At 43.6% G+C, this 27,108-nt stretch overlaps 1 long non-coding RNA gene across 3 annotated transcripts in view; it reads left to right on the top strand.

Moving 5' to 3' along the window:
- Positions 1-591: 591 nt before the first annotated feature.
- The window catches only part of LOC136097539 (uncharacterized), a 77,307-nt gene continuing 50,790 nt past the window's right edge, over positions 592-27,108 (top strand). The window contains exons 1-3 of one of the 3 annotated variants that reach the window (XR_011737639.1): positions 592-1,832; positions 2,302-2,677; positions 2,904-3,122. This is a non-coding gene — a long non-coding RNA (uncharacterized lncRNA). Of the gene's footprint in view, positions 1,833-2,301; positions 2,678-2,903; positions 3,123-6,017; positions 12,755-27,108 lie in introns of those variants that run through there. The other 2 variants (XR_010650832.2, XR_011737638.1) reach the window with 2 other exon arrangements.

Below are 27,108 nucleotides of genomic sequence, written 5' to 3'. Positions count from 1 at the left end.
TCTCCAGTGGGCTTCTGTGCACACACACACATCTAGTTTTCATTTTCTATATCTACATATTTCTATTAACTCTATAGTCAGTATACACGTATACAGGGAGAAGGAGACAGAAAAACTCTGAATTATTTGTGCAATGTGAAAACCTTTTCTCTTGAAGGCAAGCTCCAGCTCCAGCGCTGCCCTTGGGTGTCCTGGGGTCTCTGGCGCCGTCCCGCGGTCTGTGGTGGCTCCAAAGAACTCCCCCCGGTGCTCTGGGGCTGCCGACCAGAAGATGGCAGCGACTCTCCTCGCCTCTTCCCCAGGCCCCAGGGCAGAGGAGATGCCCCGGCATGAGGGCCGGGGGTGCGGGCTGGGAAGCCGGGCTCACCTGTGGCTCCACAGCGGCAGCTGGTCCGACCCATGCCCCGGAGGCGGCTAGTGGCGGCTGCGGGGGCGGCGCCGCCTGTGCCCAGGCGCCTGTTTGGGGGCTTTGGAAGAGCCCCCGGCCGTCCTGCGGCGCTTCGGGCACCACGGAGCGGGAGGCAGCCCGCCCATGCTGGTGTCGTGCGCCGGCAGCCCTGCCTGAGCCGGATCCGTCTCCATGGGCTCCTCCTCCTCCCGGGGTGGGTCAACCTCCATCGGCTCCTCCTCTTGCCTGTGGGCGGTGCTGGTGCTCGCGACAGGCTGCCGCCGTTTCTTGGGCGGCGGAGCCATGGGCCGGGGGGTCCGTGAGCCTCCTCTTCTCTCTTCTGCTCGCTGCGGCCTCTTCTCTCCGAGCGCTGGCGCGGCTGGCACGGCTGTGCTCCAACTGCCACAACAGAGGCTCGCGGCGTCCCCAGCGAACGCTGCGGTGGCCGGCATGGCGGCCCGCAGGGCCACGAGGGCCCCGTCGCGGGGCCATTTTGCTCTGCAGTGCTGTCAGTGCTTGCATTTGGTTTGCCTCGCCTCGGATGGAACCAGCTCGTTTGCCTTTTGTCTTGAGGAAAGACCGACAGCCGCACATCTTTTGACAATATCTTTTACCAGCACGACAAACCTGGCACTTGTATTGCACAATTATCCTGTGCTAAGGGATTCTGATATTTCTTTAGTGCTGTAGTATTAAGAATGCAAAACCTGTTTGAAGAGACAGTGCTTTTTTGGCTCCAAGCCAATTCTATGGATGTTCAGGCGTTTCCAAAAATCCTTCTTGCAACAACCCTCTCGTGAATTAATGAGAAAATAGGGTGGAAAAAAAATCAGCACATAAAATAGCTGTGACATACGGCACTTAAGTCTCCACCTGACACCCCAAACACAAGAAAAAGACCGATGTAAGGGTGAGATGGCACACCGGGGCCACCTGGCTGTTGGCACCGGTTGTAGCGGCGGCAGCTCAAGGAGGCTGCCCGGCTGGAGAAGAAGGGACAGGGGGCGGGAAGAGTTTTTCCTCGACCTCTCTCTCGGGAGACAGACAAAACGCGCGACTCCCGCTCGTTCCCGCGTTTACCGGCACACTGGGCGGGGCCGAGGAGCGACGGCTCTGCCATCCGCTCGTCGGGGCTGCTGGCTCGGTCTTTGCGGGAGGCGGTAGCGATTGCTCGGGTCTGTGTCCAGCATGGCGGCCAAGGCGAGCAGCAGCCCCTCTCAGCTGCTGCTGCCGCTCGGTAAGCGGCGCCGCGACGCTTCCGCGCTCTCCCGGTGCCCGGGCGGGGCTGCGCTGGGGCCCGGCCTGTGCCCGGCGGGCGGGGAGGGCGAGGCCTCTTGTGGGTGGTGCAGTCGGCGCCGCCGCTTGGCGACAGCTGGAGCGGCTGTGCCTGCCGGGTCCGGCGGTGTCGGCCGGTGCGGAAAAATCCCGTAGATGTTACAGGCTTGTGAGTATTGTTTCTGCTTGTTGTTGCTGTTGAATTTTTTGTTTGCTGAGGGAAAACATACTGTAAGATCTGTAAGCAAAACGTGTTTGTGTTTTTGGAATATTTGCCAGCTGAGTAGTTTCTGCCTTGGACTTAATCTCTGGGGGGTGATCTGTTCGGGGCAGCCCTGTCACAGAGTATCAGTTGCGTGACCGATCCTTGTCATCGGGTTCCTAATTGGCAGCCTTTATTTTGCGTGGGTAGTGTGTTGAGCTTCTCAGTAGTTAGTTTGATTTTACATTTCCTGAAGGTCTAGGCAAAGATTAAAAAAAAGAGTGGACTTTAAGATAATTATTTATTATTTTGTCATGCCATGTTTCTATTTGAAACCTGTTTTGATTCTTGGTGATATTCAAGAAATTGCCGCGACTCAGAGGGCAAATCTTTATGTGCTGAGCAGAAGAGTGCAGTGGATCTTTTTGCTTGCCAGGTAGCTTTCCTGATCCATGTGGCCAGTTGATCAAGATTCCACTGCACGCCTGAGAGAGTGAGAAAGATCCCCTCCCTCCTTAAATAATTAGCATGATGCTAATGGGATGAAATTCTCTTCTTGATCAGCCTGAATGTCAGTCAAGCTCTGTCCCATCTCTGCCCCCCTTCCTCGACAGGTCCCATCTGTGGGCAGAGCAGTCAGAATGTCCTTGGCTCTCAGACCAGAGCAATAAAAAACATTAGCCCTGTGCTGGGGTGTTATCTCTTGTTCTCAAACTAAGTCCAAATAATGACTGTGCGAGCTGTGAAAAAGAAAGGTTTCTAACTGCCTGAAGAAAATCAGTTCACTTTCAGTCAAAACAGCACAATTACAGGTATGGAGCACTCAGGGCTCTGTCAGGGCTTTCTTTCTTTTCTCTTCTGCCTTCCCTTCCCTTCCCCCTTCCCTCTCACTTCCTTCACTCTTCCCTAAAAACCACTTTCCGGGACACAAAACACAATGGATACAAGTATTTTTATTTTATTTGTTTAATTTACTTCATTTTATGTTATTTCATGTTCTGTTATTTCATGTCATTTCCGTTTCTCACTCTGTTTCAGAGCCAATGCTCACAATCCTTAATGCAAGCCCACGTGTAGCCAGGAGCAGGCTGCTGCGTTCTTCACTTTAGCTTGAACAAACAGCCCTTGCAGGCTGGCAAAGGCAAGTCCCAGAGCTGCAGAGAGCAGCAGCAGGAATAGAGGCCAAGCTTTCCCTGGTTCCTGAAGAGGGAGAACCTTGAGAATGAGGCGCGGGACTGACCATGCACAAAAGAAGAGGTATGTGGTACTGTGGGATCTTTTCCAAAGCACCACATGTAGCGATGACAAGCAGATGTTTTGCCTTCCACAGCTTGTTTTGCTGCTGTGCTTCTTGGGTAGGGATGCACGAGAAGCGCTCTGGTCCCGGCCAGGCGCTGGTGTTGCCCGCAGGGAGAGGTGCCGAGTGGCAGCTGCGGATGTTGCTTCCTGTTCCTGACAGGACACCAGTGGCTGCTCCAAAGCACTCGGTCCCCATGCAACATCTCTGCATCCTGTTTCCTATATCTACCTTCTTTGTTTGGGTTTTGCCTGTTTCTTTCTACCTTGTTTGTTTTTTGTTATTGTTGTAGATGTTGTTTCTATTGTTGTTGTTGTTTTGGTTTTGTTGGTTTTTTTTGTTTCATTTGGTTGGTGTAGGTCAGTTTCTATGAGTTGGTTTTGGTAGGCTTTTTGAGACTGGTTGTTTGAAGTTGGTTGTTTGACACTGTATTACGTTGTTGGTAGGTTGTGTGTTTGTAGGTCATTGAAGGCTGGTTGTTTTAGGTTAAGGTTTGTTAAGTTTGGTTTAGGTTGGCAGTCTTAGATTGCTTGTTTCAGGTTTGATGGTTTAGCTTGGTTTCAGTTGATTAGATTAGGTGGGTTGGTTTAGGTTGTTTGCTGTGATTTTCTTACCGCTGATCTATGTTGTTTAGCTTAGGAGGTTTACTTTTCTTGGTTTTGCTGGGTTCTTTGGATGGTGCTGTTTTCTGAGGATTCTTTAGCACTGGTTGTGTTAGTTTGGTTTAGGTTTCTGGTTTTAGTAGCTTGGTTCAGTTTGTTGCGGTCGTTTGAGGTTGGTTTGAGGCAGGTTCTTTGAGGGTGGTTGTGAGAGGCTGGTTGTTGCAGGCTGGTGGGTTCAGGTTGCTTGATGCAGGTGATTTTTGGTTGAAGTTGTCTTCTGTTGGTTGTTTTAGGTGGCGTATCTGAAGCCGTTTTCATTGAGGCTGTTTTCTGTAGTTTGGTTTAGGTTTGTTTAGATGATTTTAAGTTGGGGGTTGGTTGGTTGGTTATTTTAGGTTGTTTCTTTTCAGTAAGCAGTTTAGGTGGGTTGGTGGGTATCTGTGTTTTTAGGTAGGTTGGTTTAGGCAAGTTCGGTTTACATTGTTTAGGTTGCTTGAAGGGTTTCTGTTAAGGTTGGTTCAGGTTGTTTGGTTTAGGTTGCTTTAGTGATTTTTTGGTAGGTTGTTTTAGGCAGTGTTATGCACATTGCATGTTTTGAAGATGGGTTCCTTCAGGTTGGGGTGGTTTAGATTGGTTGTTGAGGGTGCTTTAGGTGGTTTGGTTAGATGTACATTGTGTTTTGTTGGTTTTAGGTTGTGTTTGGATGATTTGGATGTGAGTGCAATCTCATTGGGACATGTGTCCCGCCACTAGTCACCAGGCTCGATTGGGCTGTTTCTGCTGTCTCAGCAGACGTCCCCTTCCTCCTTCCCTGCTCCACGTGTTTCCCTGCCTTGCTCAAAGAGGACGACGTTTCCCGCTAGAGGCGAACCATTGCTAGGTCAAGGGTATACGGTAGCTGCGCTGTGCTTGAGAGCCTCCAAACAAGCTCAGGTCCATTTGTAGTCAAGCTTCCAAGACTGCAGACACATCCAAGTGAGACACTGCATGGGGTCGGGTGGCTGGTGGTTGGATTTTTGTTGTTGAGGTTTTTTAGGGTGTTTTAGCTTTGTTGTTGAAGTTGAGTTGGTCTAGATTGGTTTTTAGCTTGGTCATTGTAGGCTGGTTTCAGTGGTTCTGTTTAGCTTTGGGTTGTTTGCTTTAGGTCATTTTGGTCAGGTTATGTCATTTGGTTTCATATTTTTGAGGTTGGTTTAGATTGGTTGATTTAGGTAGTTTTATCCTTTATTAGATTGTTTTTAAGTTGTTTGAGATTGTTTAATGGTTATTTTAGGTTAAGATTGGTTGGTTTCGGTTTGTTTAGCTTGTTTGGTTTCAGGTTGCTTAAGGTTGGCTGAGAAATGCTGGTTTATCTAGTTTTAGATCGTTTTAGGTAGGATTTTTTAGATCATTTTGTTTAGGTAGGTTTGTTTTAGGGTGTTTAGGTTGGTTTGTTTTGTTTGGTTTAGGTTGGCTTAGGTAATTTGTTGTAGATTGTTTAAAGTTCTGTTTAGGTTGTTGGTGGCTGATTGAAGTTTTTTAAGGCAGATTGGTTTAGCTTCTTTAAGGGTGGTTTAGGTGAGCTGTTCTATGCTGGTTTGAGTAGGCTGTTCTAGCTAAGTTTAGGGCCAGCTCGTGGAGCAGCAGGCACCCAGCCCAAATGGCCCAAAGAAGCCGTGGCAAGGGGCCGTGCTCAGCGCTGCAGAGGAAGGCAAAAAACCCCCGGAGACACTTGCTGTCCCTCGTGGGGGGAAAAAAAAGCCTTCCTCCCCCCAGCTGCAGGGCACGAGAGGCCATCTTCCTGGTGCTTGAGCAGCAGGCAGGATCCGAGCCAAAAGGGCCCAGAAGAGCTCTGCAAAGTGGTCATGCTCAATGCTGCAGAGGAAGGCAAAAAACCCCCGGGGACCAGTGCCAATCTGCCCCGGGGGAAAAAATTCCTTCCTGACCCCAGTGCTGGCGATCGGCTGTTCCCTGAGCATGTGAGCCAGACCTGGCTCCTTGTCCCACAGGCTGCTCACATCTCCCCGGACCTGCCCAAGCCCTATCCTATCCTATCCTATCCTATCCTATCCTATCCTATCCTATCCTATCCTATCCTATCCTATCCTATCCTATCCTGAGCTGGAGCCATCTCCCAGAGTTCCGAGAGTGACCAAATGCTTCTGACCTAACAGACCTTGGGGGCAAGAATCCTTCCTGTGCCTGGTGGGACACCAGTGGTTGTCCCAAAGCACTGCAACCCCTTGCAACGCCTTTACATCCTATTTCTTACAGCTCCTGAGCCTGGCTCCACAGGGGATGAAGATGGTGAGCTCTGCAGTGCTCCTCCTGAAGGAATTCCCTTGGTCTTGCCACTGCTATCCAGCTGAAAAGGATTTCCATCCATGAGCTGAGCTTGGAAGGTGGCCCTGGCAGTCCGTGTGCCATTCCTTCCCAATACCGCAAGTGACGTGTGCTGCCCAATGCAGCAAGTGACGTGCTGCTACGCTGTCATTTATGGTGACGCTGTCTGCTCGGGAAGAAGTCCTGAATGGTTTTGTGCTGTTTACCATATCTTTCCTTGGACTTGATAGCTCTTTTCCTGCTTTGGCTTTCATCCTTGCTATCTTCTTTGAAGAGCTCTGCAGTGCTCCTCAAGAAGAAATTCCCTTCATCTTGCCACTGCTACCCAGCTGAAAAGGATTTCCATCCATGAGCTGAGGTTTGAAGGTGGCCCTGGCAGCAGATTGTCTTGCAGTGGAGAACCTCCAGCAGCCTCACGCAAGCTCTTCTTCCCTCAGCCCCTGCCCTGTGATGCCACCAGCTCCTCAAGTGCTTCCCCCTGGATGTGTTTGGGCTGCCCCTGGCCCAGCTCTGGCAGTGGACACAGTACCCGGCTGCTCCTTTTGATCCTGCCCAGGGCATTGTGAGTGCTGCGTTGCCGGCATTGTGACATGGGGGTGACAGACCCACACGTGTGTAGCCCCGCCCACCCCAACTCTGCCCAGCAGCCTATGGAGGAAGCTTTTGGGGTGATCGCCCTGAATCAGTCCCTGAGCTGTGTGGGAGTCAGGAAAAGCAGAAATTGTTTTCCATCACCTAGAAAAGGAGCATCTTTTCTACTGCACAAGTCCACCTTTAGCACTTCTGCTTCTTAATTGCAGTTCCACTGATTTGCAGTTTCCTGGCCATCAGTGATCCAGCTCTATTCAGAGGGAAGAGTGGTATCCCTGCTGTCATCTCAGGTCAGGGCTCAAGCTCATTTTTCTGTATTGCATGATATGGGAGGGTATGGGGGAAACTCAAGAAGGAGAGAAACTGTTCCATTTCATCACCCCACTGCCACTCCATGATGTTCTGTTGTTTAACATACAATCAAAAATATATTATAGGTGTATCCAGTCTCAAAAGTACCTCCTGCAATACTACAACCTCATGACAATCCCCCTCTGAAACATACACCCACAGCTCAATAGGTACCAGGAGTCTTCAGATCTGGGTTATCAGCTCACTAAGGAAAGGGATGGCATCACAGTGTGGGCATCCAGACTCTACCTCCTCTAAAGTTCAAGAATATTCATTTCTGGCCATTACATGCCCCGAGTCCTACGTTTGTAAGATAGATTTCAAAATGTTTGTGGCTTTCCTGGAGTTCATGGCTGGTAACAGCATTGCAGATGCCAGGAAAGGCCACCAGAGACATCGCAGAAACATTCGCAAGCCCTGTGTGAAATAATTTATGTAGCCCTTTGAATACTGTTTCATAACACCCATTCTCCAAATCAAAGGGTTTTTTCACATTGTCTGTCATAGCATATGTCTCCAGCAAGAACTAAATACAAACGATGTGGGGTTCTTTTGCATTCTGGGACATAGTTTTTAAAAAGCAATTTCTGGATTTTGTTACACCTGCACATCTGGCCATCCACTGCAGTAATAACTATGAGGAAAGAAACTGCCGCTTTTTGTACTGGAGGACGTCAACTTAGTGCTTTTGCAACGATTCACAGGACTTTTGTACCAGGAAGAAATTAAAAAGGACATGAACCAACTGGCAAAACCCCACATTTTCTCTCTTGGTGAAACCTCCCCAGCAGTAACCTGGTGCTCTCTGACCAACTGCGGCTCCTACAGCAGGCTCAGCCCCCTCCTTCCATGGCTTCTGGGATGCCTTTTACCCCACTTCTTCACCCCTGCTGCCACCAGGCAATGTGTGGAACAATCCAAAATTTCACTTACAACAGAGGAAAAACAAGCGAAGGAGAAGAAAAATAATGGGGAACAAATGTTGTCACTGACCTGAGAAGCAGACCTAGGAGAACTCTGTTCGCTCTGGAAAAAAAAAAAAAGCCTGAGGACAACTGTCCTGTTCCGTGCTATTTCCAGGCCCCATGGTGCTGACTTCCCACGACTGCTCTGGGATGTCACAGAGAAGCCACCACAGTGGTTAAAAGCAGAAACCACTATTCCCAGCTTCTTTTCCATGTGGACACAATGACACAGTAAAGCAAAACCTGGGCAAGGTCAAGCAGAACTTCAGAGCCTTGGGGATACAAGTAAAAGGGACACGTGCCCCAGTGATCTTCTCCTCTGTCTTGCCAGTCAAAGATAGAGGTGCAGGCTGAGGAGGTCTCCAGATATGTGAGCAGTAAGCAGAAGCACAGGGAAGACTTAGGTCCGTTGCTAAACAGGGCAGGGAAACTGGTTACTAATAAAAGCTGACAAAGCAGAGGATCTCAATGCCTTTTTTACCTCTGTCTTCACCAATATAGGTAGACCTCAAATCACAGGATCGAAGTAGCTACAACACCACATCTGTTGACCCACCAGAAGTAGAGAAAGGGCTGGTCTGTGAATTATAATTAAGGATTTGATCTTGGAAGATGCTGTGCATTCTGGCTTCCATCCAGCAAAGCACTTATCCACCTGCATACCTTTAATCACTCAAATGGTTTCAATAAAGTGGGACTACTTATATCCTTAAATTACAAGCTTAAATCTTGCTGGATTACAGCCAGAGCACTCAACACTTTGCAAGAACAAACACCAAGCAAGAATGGTCATTACAAAAGTGAGAAGCCTAAATGTGGTACATTTTGTTGCTGAGTTTTTGTAAAAGAAAAAACGGTCCATAGTGTTGCTTCTTAATTTACTGCAGATTTTTATCTTCTTAAGAAGTTTAATACATGATTATTTATTCAATGCATAAAATCAAAGTTATTTCAGGGTCCAACTGCATATGACGTGAATAATCTAACCTAAACATGTATCCAGTTGCCTCATGACCAACAACAGAGCATGAGGCATTTGCAGGAAAAGACACCGGTGGGGTTCTGCAAAGCATATCCATGGTCTTCAGCCTCATAGTGTGTTAAGAACTGCGAAGTTTACTGACCGAGCTTATCAATTAAAAGATCCGACTCACAGTGCAGATTTGAATGTGAAGCTGGACCTCTCTTCCATCCCTTTGCAGATTGTTTGACTCCATCCCTTGCAGTGGAAGCTGAACACAATGAACAAAACCAAGCCATTGTTATCAACGTAGATGTCCTCATGGTCAAGTTTACATATGGGGCTTTTTTGCTAAAGAGAATTAAAGTGTAACCTTGGCAGCCAGGAAAAAAAACAAAACAAAACAAAACAATCAAATCAGAGCAGGAAAGGACTATTACTAGAAGCTCTGTATCCCTTTGGAGAGGTGCAGGTGGGTTAGCTTCTCCAGTGTTCAGACTACTCCCTTTCCTTGAACCCTGGGCTGACATTCTCTTACCAGCAGAAGGGCCTTTGCTTTGCCCAGGGCCCTCCACAGGTAGGAGTAGGTAGCAAGTAACCAGCTGGAGGAGACTGAAGCAGTGCTTGGAATGAAACTCAGGGTGCCAGCTGCTGAGTTTTCCCGTCTGAACAGAGTCTACCCACCCTTCACAAGCAACAGGCCTGGCTTCCCACCTAGGGTGGAGTATTAGGATAAGAAGATGGGTCACAAGCCCTGGGTTTTCTTCCCACTTGAGCTGGACGCGGGCTAAAAGTGGAGACAGTGGAAAAAGGAATTAGGGTTTTGTCACATTTGTCAGACCGGCATGACAAATCCCCATACCACACTGCGTGCTCAAGGCCAAATGAAGAACATCCGCTGCCCAAACTCCAGCCTCTCCTCCACTCCTTAAACATCACTATTGAATTCATCAGACAAGCTTTCTAGGCCCAGTTCTTCTCCACCTTGAACCATGTAACTGACTTTCTGAAAGTGTTACTGTTCTTTTTGAGAGCTTTTCAAACGAATAGGCACAAGTGAAAATGCTTTGCAACTCCCAACAGAGCAAAAATTCAATCCTGCATAGTACAGACTGGAGAGTCTACTCTGGTGTATAGCCCTTACCTGTACAAGTGGGATAACAATGCTTCCCCAGGTGGGAAGAAATGCTGTGAATATTTGAATACAATACAAGATCCCAGCAGGTAAGATAAGTTTTACAAAGGTATTTATAAACAAAGCATTAATAATATTTCTTTTACCTGTTAATCTCTGCCAGTTCAGGTTTCAAACAGAGTTCTCTCACTCTGTCCTTGCATTTCCTACACTTCAGCATTATCTGCAGAGCACAGAAAACCCTGATATATGGAAAAAAAATCAACATGTAAAGGTATGAAGTAGCCTGTCTAGCTTCTACCCTCCCTCACCATCTCCCCTCCAAACTTAATCAAGCCAGGAGAATAACATCTACAGAGCAATTAAACTCAATAGGTTGAAGCTGCTCACAAGGGAACAGTCACAGCCTAAGCAAACAAATCCTTCCCAACAGTCTTGAGGACCATTAGCAAAAGGTCACTTTGGAGTTTTACCATTCTCTCTTCAGTTGTTTAATTGCAACACACCAAAATATCACTGCCTACTATAAGAAAGAAATCTAGACAGATCGAACTGGAATTACTGATTAATTTACAGATGGGAGGTGAGATGTTCAAAGCTGGTGTTCACAGCCAGATGAGGAATCGTAAAATCTTGAATGTTCAACTCTGCTGACCCCTCACTCCACCCCAAGACCAGCTACCAGCAAGTGAGAAAGCCTGAATACGTTTTGTGAGGTGTCTAAATATCTTCTAAACGCCCAGCCTCTCTTATCCACATTGCACAAGTTTAGCTATTCTCTCTTCTCAGAAGAAGGCCTTAACTTGCCTCTTCTGACTTTCCCCAACACATTTTCCTCTCCCTGCTGAGGTATCAGCACGGACATCCTCTTGGCAGCTGCCACCTGCACTGTCACATCTCCCAGCTCAAACAGGAGCCAGTCGGGCCTATGGAGGAAGGACAACCCCAAGTTGTGCCCATGAAGCAAGGACAACTCCAGCTCCCAGTTGCAGAGGTGCCCGGCCCGGCATTGCCTCCTGCACCTCCTTCATCCCCCAAAACCAGCCAAACCATGTACTTGCCCTACTTGTACTAAGCAGGCACAAATCTGCGCAGAGCAACAGGACTCTACCAACAAGGCTTTATGTACACAAATACCTCAAAAAAAAAAAAAAAAACCAAACAAAACAAAACGGGAAAGAGGTTGAGGAGGAGGATATTAAACATGGACAAGGCTGCATGGAGAAACTCTACAGTTTTTATTCCATTCTGCTCTTAGTTTACTGCAATAGTTGATTATAACTTCTCAGTGCTGAGGAATCTTCTTTAACCTTTTAATTACTTCTTCATTTTGCACAATATCAAGAGAGGGAAAAGGGATAGCTGCTAGGAAGTAGTACTAGTCAGAGCACCAGCTGTCCTGCAAACACTTACCAGTCTTTCTTCATTCATGACTAATACATTCAGGTAGTAGCAAACTACAACATTTTTGGTTTTGCCAACAATATGGATATATAAAACAGCAGGAAATCTTGCTTGTTTATGAGCACGGATAGGAAGAAAACCAGTAGAACAGCAGGTATTGGGGAAAAGAATTCATTATGTAATTAACTTGGTTTATGAATTTTATTATCAAAAAGAGGAGCTAACTACAATAAATGAATGGGGGTAGGGGAATAAAAACAGCAAAAAATGGTAGTTTAAATCATTAGATAGCTTCCCTTAGAAATCACATGCATCCAAGACATGAGTGACAAGCTGATCAGAGATCTCTACCAGTTATTACCTGGCCTGAAAGCTGCTTCTAAACAAAATCCACGCTGTGAGGATTTGTGCACTGGGGGAAGAAAATAATAATTGACTTGGCTTTTACTTTAAAGACCACCACACCCACAAGATCCAAGACACCACAGAAGAGCAGTGTTCTGGAGAAGACAGCCTGATTGCCAAAATTGGATGGCAGGTTGGGCTCAAGAAAAAGTAGTGTCAGCAGAACGAAGAGTTGTGCACTTAAGCAGAAGACATTTAAGAGAAAATTATTTTCTGTTTAATAAAAATCTAGGTCTGTCATTCTTGTGAATTTCAGACAAAAATATTGCTTGAGGCTATATTCTTCCCAGCTAATCTCTTCCTAAAACAAAAAAACTGAACTTGGTACTACCGGGAGGCAGAGCCTCTGCTTATACAAGCCAACCGATAGAGAAGACATTCAAGGTTTGGCCCTTTTTCCCCCACCACAGTCTCCCTTGATAACTAAGCATCTCTTAAAACAAAACAAAACCAAAGCACGGGAGGGCTACAGAATTTAAGCTTCAGTGCAGTGTATTTAAACAGAGAAGTTTTCCCTGACACAACTGGTAACATCCCTGCATGATTCTACTACTGTGAGACTTGGACTGATTCCCCCCTCAATAGCACAATGTAAATCCAAAGTAACTGCACAGAAACTGGAATTAATTTCACTGCTCTTTAAATGCATGCAAGAGAATCCTTCACTTCTGTTTCACCTGCTCAGAAAGGGAAAAGGTGTTTGAAAACACCATAGCACAACTGCAGATAGACAAGTCCATTAGAAAAACCCTCTCATATGCACAGCTAGCATAAATACTTCTCTGTTGATATGAGGTGATAATCAGATGCCTCTTGTAAGAATCAGTAAAGAAGCTTTTTTGGTTGTTTGGTTTGAGTTTTTTTGTTTGCTTTGTGGTTTTTGTGTTTGGTTTTGCTTTTTTAGGTTTTTTGTTTGTTTGTTTTTAAGAACAAAATGAGATGCTTAAGGCAACACAAGTATAATAGCAGCAACCTGCTGTACATGAGTGGATGCTGAGATGCCACGTAAGCAAGGCGTTCACAACTCCCCACTCTTCCCCTCTGAATGAATTGTGTCATTGTATAACCCATGTTAATCACCATATTGCCAAGGAGACCTAGACCTCTTGGTTATTTCCATCTCTGGTCACATTTACAATGACTGACAGGACCAGCTTGCCTGAGACAAGAGGCAGTCACTGGGGAGGGGGGAGTAACAACCAAAAACATGTCAAACATGGTCCTGTTACAAAGACACCTGAATATCCCATTATCACTGCACAACAGAAAGATCATGATACTGTCCACAATGCTTCATAGAGGAGAGGGTAGCAGATGGTTCATTAATGCAAATGGTCCCCAGGGAGACCAATCTATTTGGTTATTACATATCAGATCTCTCCCCATAACTCCCCCGAACCAAAAAGTTTTAAGAACAGTTTTATATTCTTTATTTATATAGGCAGAGTGAACAACACAAAAGTATTCTACACAGGAGTAACTTCACCTCATACTCTACAGTGGTGCTTGCTAAGGTGATTATTGTAGCTTGAAACAACCAAAGCATCCAATTCCTTCCACTGAAAGCAAAGGCTATTCTGAATGCTATTTTAATCACTATTCAGAACCTCTTCCTTTCCTTCTCCACACAACCCGAATAAAATAATCCTTTTTGGCATGCAAGTACTCACATTTCATTTCAGCCTAGGAATTAAGGACTTTGAAAATAAAATGAACAATTAAAAGAAATTGTAAAAAGCTAAAGAGCTCAACCTCAATGTTCACTGTTTGCCTAATTGTCAAGTGCAATCATGACCAGAGACCACTACAATTCAACTGGCTGATCTGGAAAATGAGGAGATGAAGAAAAATATTCACTCGTCATGACAACACAGGTATTCCAAGTGCTATGACTTCAAATTTCTGCACAATGGCTTTTGCACAGAAAAAAACCCATGGCTTCATATTAGTGTAGGTTCACTATTGCTGCAGGATACTGGGACACCGTAGCATTGGTATTTACACAGAGCAGCATATAAGAGACTGAAGCAAAGATGCTGCTGTCACTGCTTCCAGACAAGGTGGTGCTACAACAGCCCTGCTACCATCACATCTATTTAGGACACAAGTGGGTTTGTCACAGCATTGCCTGCAACCAACAGCAGAAGTGCTGAACTCAGGCTCATTCTCCTAGATTCCAGAAAGAAGTCAAGATCAAAGATACTAGGCTTCTTAGTTTTCAACGATGACATCAGGCAATGACATGCCTGTGGAAGAGAATAATTAATTGAGGTTGGAAGCAAGTTCTGAAACAGGTCTTTTTGTTAAGCAGTTTCAATATCCCCTTTCACCTTGCTCAAACCTGGATGAACTCTGATGCTAGATCTAACTTCATATTTAGATAAAGATGCTCATTGACTTGCCCAGATGAGCTTTGACTATCTGGGGGGTGGAGATACCACAGCTTCTCTAGGCCAGAGCTCTAGTGTTTGAGTGAAAGTGTTTCTTACAACCTAAACAAGATTTCCCATGTTGCAGCTTCTGTCTGCTGCCCTCACCCTATCGCTGTGCGGCTCTAAGGGGAGCCTGCACCTGTCTTTTCTGTAATCTCTCGTTATGTAGTTGAAATCAGCAGTCAAATCACACTAGAGCTTTCTACTCTGAGGACTGAGCAAACCCAGCTCCCAGAGTCTATGTCCCATGCTCCCCTGTCCTGATCATTGTGGTGGCTGGACTCTCTTCAGTTCATCATTTTCTGGTACCAAGCCCAAAACTGGACATCTTGCTACAAATGTGGCTTCTCAAATCACAGAATCACAGAATGTTAGGGATTGGAAGGGACCTCGAAAGATCATCTAGTCTAATCCCCCTGCCGGAGCAGGAACACCTAGATGAGGTTGCACAGGAAGGTGTCCATGCAGGTCTCGAGTGTCTCCAGAGTAGGAGACTCCACAACCTCCCTGGGCAGCCTGTGCCAGTGTTCTGTCACCCTCACTGAGAAGAAGTTTCTTCTCAAATATAAGTGGAACCTTTTGTGTTCCAGTTTGAACCCATTACCCCTTGTCCTAGCATTGGTTGTCCCTGAGAAGAGCCTGGCTCCATCCTCATGACACTCACCCTTTATATATCTGTAAACATTAATGAGGTCTCCTCCAAGCTAAAGAGACCCAGCTCCCTCAGCCGTTCCTCATAAGGGAGATGCTCCACTCCCTTAATCATCTTTGTTGCCCTGAAATGATGAAGAGAGGTGTGTAAAAACTTCTTTGAGCCTGCTGGCTAGGCACCAAAGGGCCAATATGTGGTTGGCATTGCTACCTGAAGAGCAAGAAGGGAAAAGAGCAGACTGTGGCCCAGCTTGAGGGGTTCTCAGCTCAGGGTTGAGAAAATCCTGTGATCAAACTGCTAGAGTAATTCTGACAACTTTCACACTTGAGAGGCATGTCCTAATGTTTCACCCAACAAGACTTCACAAAAATGACAGCATCTTCCATTCTGAAAACACAGCCTCTCGACTGCTCCAAAAAGCACAGTTGTAGCTGTCTGGATATGACCAAGTGCCTAGCTAGTGGGTTTGTCATCTCACAGCTCTACCGTGTTGCTACACAATTTATGAAGTCCAGATTTACTCAGATTTCTATGTGTATTCCTGTAGAAAAGTTAGTCGTGGGTTATTCTTTTACATAGCAGTGGAAGAAGACACTTACTCATTGTACCTTTTCTCTTGAGAAATATTTACATTTGTAGAACTACTGGGTGCTGTTTAAAAATAAAGCAAGTTTCTAAACAGTTTCTGATGCAAAGCACTTGGATAAACACTTTAACCTGTAGATAAATGTTCACATTCTCATGTTTTCCCTTTCACATTCCCTTTATTCTCCTCAGCACCTGTAGCAACAAACAAAAAGCTGTAGCATGGCAAAAGGTAGCAAAAAAAACCTTTAGCTACTGTAGTCAAAACACTTTTATAGAGTGATCAGCACTGTGACATTATTTCATTTTTATGCTGCATTATATTCGATCACATATTTATAGAAACTATTAAAAACAGTTTCTCATGATTAAAACAAATTAGGAGATGTAGGCTCCCTTTTGAAATTCAGAAGGGTAAGTTTAATACAAAAGTTTGCTTAGTTTGCTCTGGCACCTTGCAACGCAAGTAAGGTGAGAAGTATTTTTTAGAAGTGTAAATTTTACAATAGCACTTAATTTTGTGCAGGAACAGGAGACACCAATCTGTGTGTCTCCTGTGTGCAGAAAAAAAGTCTGCAGGTATGTCATTTCATCAATGACAAAGATATGCTCACAAACTATACTCTATATACACACACACAGAGGGGTGTGTGTTCCTAATCACTTCTCTATTCAGAGCCTTTTAAGCAGTGTTACTAAGGCTTCTTGGGTTAAAAAACACAGTTTAAGGCAATGAGAACCAACTCCCAGTAATTCTGGTACACATTAACTACCAAAGATTGACAGAAACCTGTACAATACAGAACAAGTTTGTCCAAGTGTGAAAACCTGCCACCAGTACTCTCAAATATAAATCCCAGAATTCTCTACCACTGTGGCCTCACTGAATGCAATGATGCAATTCCTGAGAACAGGTTCCTTCATTGCAGGGTTTTATCTCTTATTTTCCATGGATGTTCCTACTACCAGTTGCTGTGGAAGGCACCATGAGAGTCTGCAGAGTGGGAAGCAGGAAGGCACCCTGCTGCAGCAGACATGAAGCCATTAGGCTCCTGCAACAAGATGAAGCAGACAGAGCCAGCAGGGGCTTTCAATGTGTGCAGCACATGCAAGGTGACACCAGTATGGATCTGCAATTTCACACCTGAAGCACAATAGTGACTTTGGGCAGGTCACATGAACATATTTCACTTGGAGCAATCACTGACTGCACACTGTAAAATGATTAGCTCATACTCATTGCTTAACAGTTCCTCACAGTCTACTTAATAGCCTCCTGGTTTAGGCAGTTATGGGTGTATCACAGAAAGATTATCAAGCAAACCAACAAAAAAATGATACCAAAGCAAAACGGACAAGCTGATGGGAGATTTCTTCCCAAGTTCTTCCATTACAGTGCTTCTGATGGTCTTAGTCAATGGCACAAACATTTGAAGAAGGGTACTGAGATATCACATTTCAGGTCATATAATCATAGAATCATTTAGGTTGGAAAAGACTTAAAATCATCGAGTCCAACTGTAAGCCTAATTCTGTCAAGTCCACCACTAAACCACATCCCTAAGTGCCAAGTCTACACATATTTTAAATACCTTCAGGGATGGTACATGACAATTCTATACACTCTGTGCACTTATGGAATAATCTTGCATTTGTCACAGTAGAGAAGTTTATAACCACCCATGTTTACAGCAGACCAGATAATTTCTGTCCCTCATTCCCCCATCCACATCCTGATATCCCACAGAATTTTTGTTTGTTTGTTTGTCCAAGACCTGGGATTTTGTCCACCACAGATTCATACTTTTACAACTACAGAAGATTTCATCATCCATACAGACACGTAACCATTGTGGTGTACTGTAGCACGGAGTTCCATAACGCAGCTACTCAGCATGGCGAAATAAACTTTTCATAGAAGTCAGGTAGGTTAAAATACTTTTATATTGCAAAAGCATTACAGTGTTTAGTTACAGGTCATTTAAAGATGATTTGGTCTCTGAAGCCCATGGCAGAAGTCTGTTTCTTCCAACACACCAAGCTCCACAACACTGCAGAGTGCAAAGCAACAACTGGCAATCTAGAACTCCAGCACATAAACAGATGCACATGGTTCTGGTAGACATGTTAACCTTTCGATATGCTTGCAGCTGCCTGATGAGACACGACCAAGGCATTTTCTGAATAATTATTTATTCTCTTTTAATTAATTTAAGCATTAAACTGTAGTGTTCCCTGCAATCGATGATCCCACTAACTTCAGTAGGTTTAGGGACAATTTTCCACATTCTGCAAATGCTACCAGTTTCATTGCATGTGATACAAGAGGATCATTTTGGACTGGATAAAAAAAGAGGTGTAGCAAGATCACTTAACACTAAAGCTTCCTCCTCATCATCCTGCCTTGCAGGCTGCCTGTGACAGAACTCCCAGATCTTATTTAGGCCCCCAGAGTCCCAGGAAAAGTATCCACCTGTTGCTTCCTTTCCCTCCTGCTTCTTCTGAGGAGAATAAGGATGACCCATTCTCATCCTTTCCCCCCACCCCAAATACATACTTCTAATTTAAGGATGTTCACAACAGTGTCCCATTGAAGTATCAGGTCCGATATCAACCCAGCATGGCCCCCGCCACTGTAATTTAAAGTCACCTACACTTTTTCCTAATTTGACTGCTCAAGACAACATTCAGATTTCCACAAATATAGTTCTTGAACACATCTAGTATTTTCTGTGGTATATGTGTTTGCATTAATTATTCTATGAATAATTCCTTATTGCAAAGAGGCTTCACACAGAATTAATACCTAGTATAGTTTTCAAAATACTGCTCAGAGAATATACCACTATTTATTTACGTGGGGCTTGTACTCAAGATTTAAAGATTGCCCTCTTCTCCAGGAGACAAACATTGAGCTTTTTTGCTGTTATTGAGAGTGAGCCACTGGCTATTTGCCATACAGTAAAATTTGTTATTTCCAGAAAATCGTGTCTCCAGATGACAGGCTTTTCTCCAGATATACACCAATTTCCCTGTATGCATATGGCACCAAGAGCACACATAAGAAAGCAAGCCATTGAGAAACTGTGCTAGCTCCTGTGATGCTGTGCAGTAGCTCAGCCTACCAAGCCATTCAGGGCAGTATCAAAATAAATTAAAAAAAAATAAAAAATCAGCTACCTGTACTGGTTTTGTGAACCACGAAGGCAGAGGTTTCAGTAAGCAAAGAGCAATCTAAAGTTATTTGGATGGTAGTGCCAAGAAATGCCATTTTGTAGGTGAAGTACACATCAGCAGTTTCTTCTTAAATAATCTGCGGGAAGGTACATACGCATTTTCTAGCCAAAGAAGTTTGTCTGAAAAACATCTAAAGGTAGAAATATTTTGGGGTATAGAATTAGTACAATCAAGGATAAAGCCACAGGGCATCTGAAGCCAAGAAATACACATCCCTGTTACCATGTTAGCTTGTCAAAGTAACAGTGACAGTGCAAATGTGGTGACATGGCTCGAGTGTAGGTTGGTGACATTTAGCAGGGAGCCTGGAGAGCTGCTCCACTGACAGCAGCACGTGTCAGGAGTTGATTTCCCACATTTGCAACTGTGGCATCATCCACACTATAACAGATACATAGCCACTGTTGATTAGAACATTAAAAAAAAAAAAACCTGTAGCAAATAGAGACTCTTTCTTAAAATGCCAGGTCCTGAAAACCGGGATTGTCTGGGCCAAGTACTGCAGAAGTGTTCCTGTCCCCTCTGCAGCTGCACTGAAGTGTTTGGATTCTCCGTGGTTTCGAGGTCTAAGAACAGAGTGAGACCAAAACTTGAGAGAACATCCCCCACTGCTCAGCAAGGAGAACTGAGACTTATGTCAAGTCCCACACAGAATGTTCTGTTCATGTCAAACGATGAGCAAAATAACTCAGTTCAGCAGATGACGCTCGTGGTTGAAAATTAATCCTTCACTCTAAGAACTGTAATTTCCCGGAACAACAGATAATAATATCAAGTACATTCAAAATGCAAAAGTCTGCAGTTGGTAGTTCTGGATAGGTGATCCTTGCAGGATGAGCTGTTGCCTTGGAAGTGAAATAGCAGTAGAGAACATTTTAATAGACACTATTTGCTCTCCCTGTACCCAGAGTTATTGGGCTGATACATAACACACAAAAAGTATCAAAAAATCTTAAGTGTCGCATACATTACACTGAGTGTGTATATAAAGCTGCTTATTTAACAAAGCTGCATGTGATTTTATTGCGGTATTCAATTAAATACTTCAAAACAAGGATCATAACTTATTTCTGTGTAGGCTTTTCTGAAATGGAAAGAAATACACAAAAACTCTCCTTCTAGCATGATGACACAGAAATATTTAAGCTACTGAGAAGATTTGCTGCGGGATCAACAGAAACGAGGAAAAATCTCAAGGGAAAAAAAAAAAAACCAACCTCAAATGTCACAAAATTTAATTAGAATGGAAAACGGTACACATTTTCATTCTAAATTTCTATGATATTTATTTGCTATGAACTGTTTGTACTCAATTCTGGAACAGGCTGCCAGCCTCAGGGCCACCTGTGATTAAGCCATTTTTTTCCACACGGAGTGACCCTCGTAGAAACCAGAACATCCCAGGAAAGCAGAGGGTCTAACAAACAGCTATGAACTGCCTTCAATGAACACTGAATCTAAGCATGATCTCATTTAACAACACAGCAAATTAATACCCCAGCTATTATTCACTACCAGACTTCAGTGATATAAAGGTTAACTTCCCCTTTTTTTTTTTTTTAATCATACTGATGACTTGTTTACCCCAGGAAATAACAGATATAATTATACTCTATGTAAATCAATTCTCAGTAATGGGTGAGCTTACTGCAGAAGGGTAGTGAATTTTTCCTTTTTAGCTTATTTCGCTTCAAAGACCATTCACTGCAGAAGATCCAGCTGCTGCTTTAAAATTGTCAGTCTTTCCAAAGCTAAAGTCTCTTCTGTTTGTTTTTTTTTTTTTTTTTTGTGGCTTGTTGTGTTTTGTTTCAGTTGGTTGGTTTGGGGTTCTGGTTTGGCTTTTGTTTGTTTCTGGTTTTATATTTGGTGCGGGGGGTGGGGTGTCGTTTGTTTCTTTTTAACGTCAGGTTTGTTTTTCATAAGTTAACCTATTATGTAAGAATTCGGAATCATTGTTCTCTTTGCCTCACGAAGATGCAGGACACGTATGCAGTACGGCACAAATAGTTGCCTACCTCTGATAAACAAATTCAGATACGCCTGCTCAGATGCATGGGTGACTGCTGGTTCAATTAAATGTTAATTCAAGAGTGAAGCTGTCACAGAGGCACCCCAAACGTCAATTTTAGGCAGACAACAAGTTCCAAACCACACTTCGTTCTAGCCAGAAAAGCGTAGCAGATAAATCGACTAGAAACAGGGTTTATACAATCATTTAGCATTCCGACAACACGGAATACAGATTCGGATATCGGCTGAGGAGATTATTAGGGTATGACTACCTAAGAATAATGAGAATCCACAGCATGTATACATTCACTCACAAGAAACAAAACCAGAGGCCTCTTTCACTCAAGGGTACCCAGAAGAAATCATCACTTGCCTGGGTTAGGCAAAGACTCATTCAAGGATATATCCGGCAGAGAAAAATAACCACTCACCAAACGAGGTGAGGTGCTCTCAATCCCCATAAGTCTCCTTAGATCGTGTCCCAGTCTAAGAGGAGGGCTCCAGTTCACAGTCCTCCTGCACCAAGAATACCACTTCAAGGGGGTCTTCAGCAGGGACCCCATTTTATAGCCTGGTCAGATGTGACTGTGGTCATTACCACACGGTCCAGAAGCTTCTCAGCTTCGCTGGGCACCTCCTTTGTTGGGGACCCTGTCAATCGACCGAGTGTTCACCCCTCCTTGCCCCCCCACCAGCCTGGGGGGGGGAAGTGAAGTCACCCTGCCCCCAGTCGGGGAGGATGTGACTGTAAACACGATCGCAAGTGTGTAGGTAGGGACAGGCACAGTTGGCATACAAAAGGTGCCAACGGCCCATCAACTGCCCTATTGAAGGCTCAGGATCTCGTTTAGAGGAAGTGAAGCTGCCACAGAAGCCAAATAAAACAGTTTGGCCCCACTTAAAACTGTGCCAAATCCAGATTTTTGTGTGCATGCAATAAAAAAAATATATATGTGTGTGTATATATACATATATATATATATATATATATATATATCTACACACACACACAGTTAGTAACAAGCATACAAAGGAGAAGCCCCAAGCTACCGATTTTCCAAAGCAACAAGGGCACCAAAAAACCCACACATGCTGCTGGTAGATTTGCTTAACTACTTTTGCGTTTTCTTAAATTTTTTTTTCCTTCCAGTTCAAGCAGAGATCATACCTGCACTGAGCAGCACAGACTGACCAAAGGCAAAGACACATCAAACCAGGGAGGTCAACCTGCCTTTGCAGCATCCTCCACCGTAACGCACAAACAGGAGCAATCATTGCAGTGTCACTGCAGTCAAATGTGAGATCTGTATCAATTTGTCTGTGTTTAGAACATAACAAATTAAACTACATGAGTAAAGAGCATGACCTCATGTTTACAAAGATTAGAGGTCTTTTCCACACAAGAAAAAGCATATTTGGAATATCTTCTTCCTGAGAATTTTCAGTAGAAAAATGAACATTGACCAGATTTAATTATTTCCACCTATAATAGGCCATGGTCGAAATATGAATTCTAATGCAATTATTGTCAGGAAAAAAAGAAATATCCCTGGACACTTACAATATATTTTTAATAGGAGAGATAGAAAGCACATGCTACAAAGCATAAAGCCATCGCTAAGTAGCCTAATTAAGCAAAAAGCTTCACATCTGTACAATTGCTTGGTAACTGTCCTCAGAGGGGTTTTGTCCCCTTCTCAGAAACACAAGCTTCCACTCACTGGCAAAATTTGTTTTCTAACAAGAACAAAACCTGCTTAGAGATGCAGAGCTCCAAAAGATACATTTCTATGATGCTGTCCAGGTGGCACTTCCTCTATCTCTACCTCTAGTATCACCAACACAAGAACACTCCGTCCTTGTTTTTCCTATGCACACTTAAGAAGCTTGTTGCAGAGACAAACCCCTGCAGATTGGTAATGCCCCAGCTTCTCATAGAAATAGACCAGTTGCAGCAGTCTTGCTTCCAGACCACCCTCAGCATGTGCCTCCTAGCAGCTCTTCACACACACCAACAGAATTCCTACTTCTCATTTCCCACATAGCCATCCACAAAAGCCCAGCTCCGACTCCACTCATATATAAACCATAAGTTCTCTCACACGATTCGGGTCCAAAGAAGTGGCTACAGCAGCCTGGGCTTAAGCACCATGAGAAGAGACTGAGTAGGGCATAAATACACACCGCTTTCTCCACCTTCCATTTCAAACTTAAAACTAATCCACAAGGACAGATCTCCAGTCTATTCAGTCCTTCCTTCCCACTCCATCCAAGTTGCAAAAGCCATCTCCTCCTACACTAAGATACTGGAAGTCTCCACTCCTGTGTTCCTTAGGTTAAAGATCCAACTCAGCTTAGGTAAGACAATTCTTCGCTTAAAATAAATGCAACTGTAGAGTCTCTTATTAGCTTAGAATCTTCCTAAGTCAAACGCACACTTGTGAGAGAAAATGGAAACATATATAAAGAGAAGTTTTAAATAGATGTATCGGTAATTGATAAAAAATGAATAGAAGTTCGTTTCCAAGATTACAACATCGTTCTATAAGGAGTCTAACATCACTGGATACTGTTAATTAGATGTTGCACACACCACTTTGCAGTAGTTAAAGCCAGTAGAGAGTGCCAGCTTTCCTATCAGCAGAAATATGCAGTATGGCCCTTTCAGTGGAAGTAGTCACATCACGAAGAGTTTTGTATACTTGAAGCTTGTGCTCACTTCTTACTGGATTAAGGCAGCTTTATATCAATGTGAGTATTAGAGAATGACAACATTACTTTCAGAAGAAAAAAAAAATCCAGTTAATGAAAGTGGCACAATATTTGCATCACCTAGGAGCACTGCAGCTACAAGGCTGCTTTGTTGCTAACTCTGTACCAGATGTAACAGGCTCCAGTGGAGTCTTCTAGCCCCAAACTGGAACAGAAGAGACACAGCAGTGGGCAGCTGTAAGGAAACAAGGCATTCACGCCAGGAAACAGCTCTCTGTCAAGTCAAGCAGCTGCCTGACCAAAGCCAGGCTGACCTGGCAACCTACGTCCAAAACCACATTTCAGTTGGGTTCCTTGGCTGCCAGGACCTGACCAGCCTCTATCCAAGATGACACTCTTACTGGGAGCAGGACATTTCATAGATGAGACAAGACTTCAGTGATAAGTGCAGTTTAACCAGGTGGAGAAGAACCCCATAGACAGGCAACAGACCCCTGAAGGAGGATTACTAAAAGAGAGGCAACAGCAGAGTGAATGCATCCTCTTTTACAAATACACCAGATGGAACCCACAGAGATCTCTGAGTTGTAGTTACAAGCATCACAAAAATCCTCAGAAATATCCTAGTTTATCTGGTTTTATATCTGCATGACCTCAGTATGCTTTAAAATCAAGTATTTTGAGCCATGAACAATCAGTACTTCAGAAACATACACAAATGACTTTCAAAAGTATTATTTTTTCCCCCATATCCTAAGAGTATCAGTGTAGTTTCAAACAGCAAGACATCAATTGTCAAGTAAATAACCAGTCTCATGGGTATCTCTCTTCAGTCATATCTGTGTTGTTGTATACACAGATACTATTAACATGTTCAAGATGTAGCTTTTCATATTCAAGTGTACTGCATTTGGTTTCTTCTAATGTATCTGTGATCACAGTTTATTTTTTATATATTTCATAACTATAGAATTTACATATTTGTGAACTGTTCAGAAAAAATCATTTTAGTAACAAGAGAGTAGTAAATAGGCCATAGGCAAATTTGTTTAAAAAAATGAAGAAAATTCTGTTTCTTCTTAGAAGTATTATGTGGAATCACTATCTAGAAGCATATTTTGCTCAGTTTCTTTTGAGAAGGGTATTCTTTTCTAAAATGCCCAAGAGATTTAACAACACACACACACACGCAATTTTAGTAAGTAACTCAATCAAACAGTTTAAGCACTCTTCTGTTTCTTCCTCTTGAATGTTTTACAAAAATTTTCCCATAGGACTCAGATCTCTTCTGACTTTAGACATGTAAAAGCTGACATTTTTTTTCAACTTCTTTAGGAAGATGCAGACACTCCTTGGACGCAATTTATCTCACTTGTTCTCATACTGATCTCAGGACATCCTGTAGCTGGGCAAAAATTCACATTTCTAAACCTGCTTATGTACACAGCAAATGTGAAATTTAACTGGACACACATATTACCTTCCTCATTTCGGGGAGGTCAAAAGGAGGTTCTTAGGGACACGGTTTAGTGCTAGAGTTAGGTTATGGTTGGACTCGATGATCCTGAGGTTTTCTTACAACTGAAATGATTCTATGATTCCATTTTAACAACCCTTCAAATAAAGATTAATTACATGTAAGGTACAGCTCTTCTCCATTGCATTCAGTACATCACTTCTGCTGCTGTTTTCAGTCTTTTCCACAAGATGCTGGGGAGGACAACCAGATGTATTCATTTCCTCTGTAATCACTGTTGCTTTGACATTCACTCAAGACCTCTTGCACCAGGATACCACCCTCTGATTACAGGACACATTACTGTTATATCTCCACCTGGACCATAAATACTCTCCAAGAACACTGCATGTCACTCCATGCTGTTTAGTTCCTGTGCCAGGGTTTGCGATGCAAAACACCAACAACCATAACCAATATAAACATTTTGGCTTTGAAAGACTTTCAGTTTAAGAAAAACTCCACCCCACAACAGAGAGTGCCCTACAACCAAAGCTCCAATACAACCTGCCCCCTTAAGCCACTCTCTCATTCTTCTGCTGGTATATATTGAATTTTATTCCACAAGCTGATTCGTGTATAGCCCCTCCAACTAATCTGGGCAGACAACTTCATTAATCTTTACGCAGCAGCCTGCTCAGTAACTGTCAAGTTGGAATACTGTTGGTCTTTGGAAAAGTCAGCTACTACTCAAAGGTCCCTAACAACCTGGATCACCTCTCTGAAAAGGAAGAGGGAATTTCCGCAGCATCTCGATGTATTACTGTTGAATGTTAATTTACTTTGTGGCCTGAAAGGCATCTGGAAGCAGAATATGATTACTGAGAGGAGAGACCCTAATGCATTATATCCATCACTATTTGTTGCTGTGGTTACAGTTATTAAAGACCATAATAAGACACATTATACCAGATTAGAGGAAAAAAGAAACTAATGATCGCCCTATCATTTTCCTATCTTCTTCCACAAAAGAGTTCAGACTGGTTTGAAAATTAGTGTTATTAGACCTGACTTCAAAGGCAAGAAGCATTGTTATCAGTGATAGAGCATAGATATAGTACAGCAAAGCTCAATGGGGAATAAAAAATAATTTCTGAAGAAAAAGAGTAGGGGCACTTTCATTCAATTCAAAACTTAGTTATTCCTATGCATAGAGTACCAGGTACGCACTGGCCAAAACCAACCTCAAATCTCTTTTAGCTGCTATTTGATGGGGAAGCAACATCAGGGGCTCAGAAGTCCTATTGTCAAGCAACAACAAGAAGAAAGTGGTTGACTGAAGAAAAACCTCTAGCATTTTGTATTCCCTAAAACATAATTCGTTTTTCCAGGTCGTGACTGAGATGTGGCCTCTCCTCCCATACTCAGGCCCTCTAAAAAAATGTCTCATACAGCAAGGGTCTTCTACAATTTCTCTTTATTTCTGTGTGCCGGGATAGGACAAAATGAATTACAGGCTCATTCACTGTCAAGTTTGCATGTCTTCTTTCGCAGCTAACATTTACTTCAATCTTCTATATACATAGCTGTTTGACATAATTGTTCAGAGGTTTATTTTTCAGCCTGCCTAATACTCTTTCTGATGTCTCAGTGATATATAGAATAGAATTCCGCATTTAAGATTTGAAGCACTCATAAAACTGTGTTACTGATTAAAGTCTGCCAAGAAAGGCAGTTAAGGTAACATTTTGAACAAGATTCATCTTAGACTTTTATAGAAGACGGTAGCAACAACAGAAAAGCATGCAAGATTGGAGTGAAAAAGTGAGCCTTGAATAAAGGATACTGCTAAGATTTAGCAATAACCTTAAAGATTCAGTACAGCAGGAGAAAATAACCAGAGCATATAATGACCTGCCACACCCTCACCGCCTGCCAGACACTATAGGAAGGAAAAGCAATCTCAGAAGACCCTGCTAATGGCTCTCCAGCCCTTCATACAGTCAATGCAACACAAAAATACAGAAAACAGGAGGTCCCCTGTACAAATATTTGTTCATAGGCATCCTCCTTTTTTGTGCTCTGCTGCTAGCCTCAGCATCTGTGGCAGGATGCAACCCCTCCCC

The sequence above is a fragment of the Patagioenas fasciata genome, chromosome 2 (genome assembly GCF_037038585.1).
Source record: "Patagioenas fasciata isolate bPatFas1 chromosome 2, bPatFas1.hap1, whole genome shotgun sequence".
NCBI classification, from domain to species: Eukaryota; Metazoa; Chordata; class Aves; order Columbiformes; family Columbidae; genus Patagioenas; species Patagioenas fasciata.
Note: the sequence above shows the minus strand (reverse complement) of the source record. Positions and strands in the feature narration are given on the sequence as shown.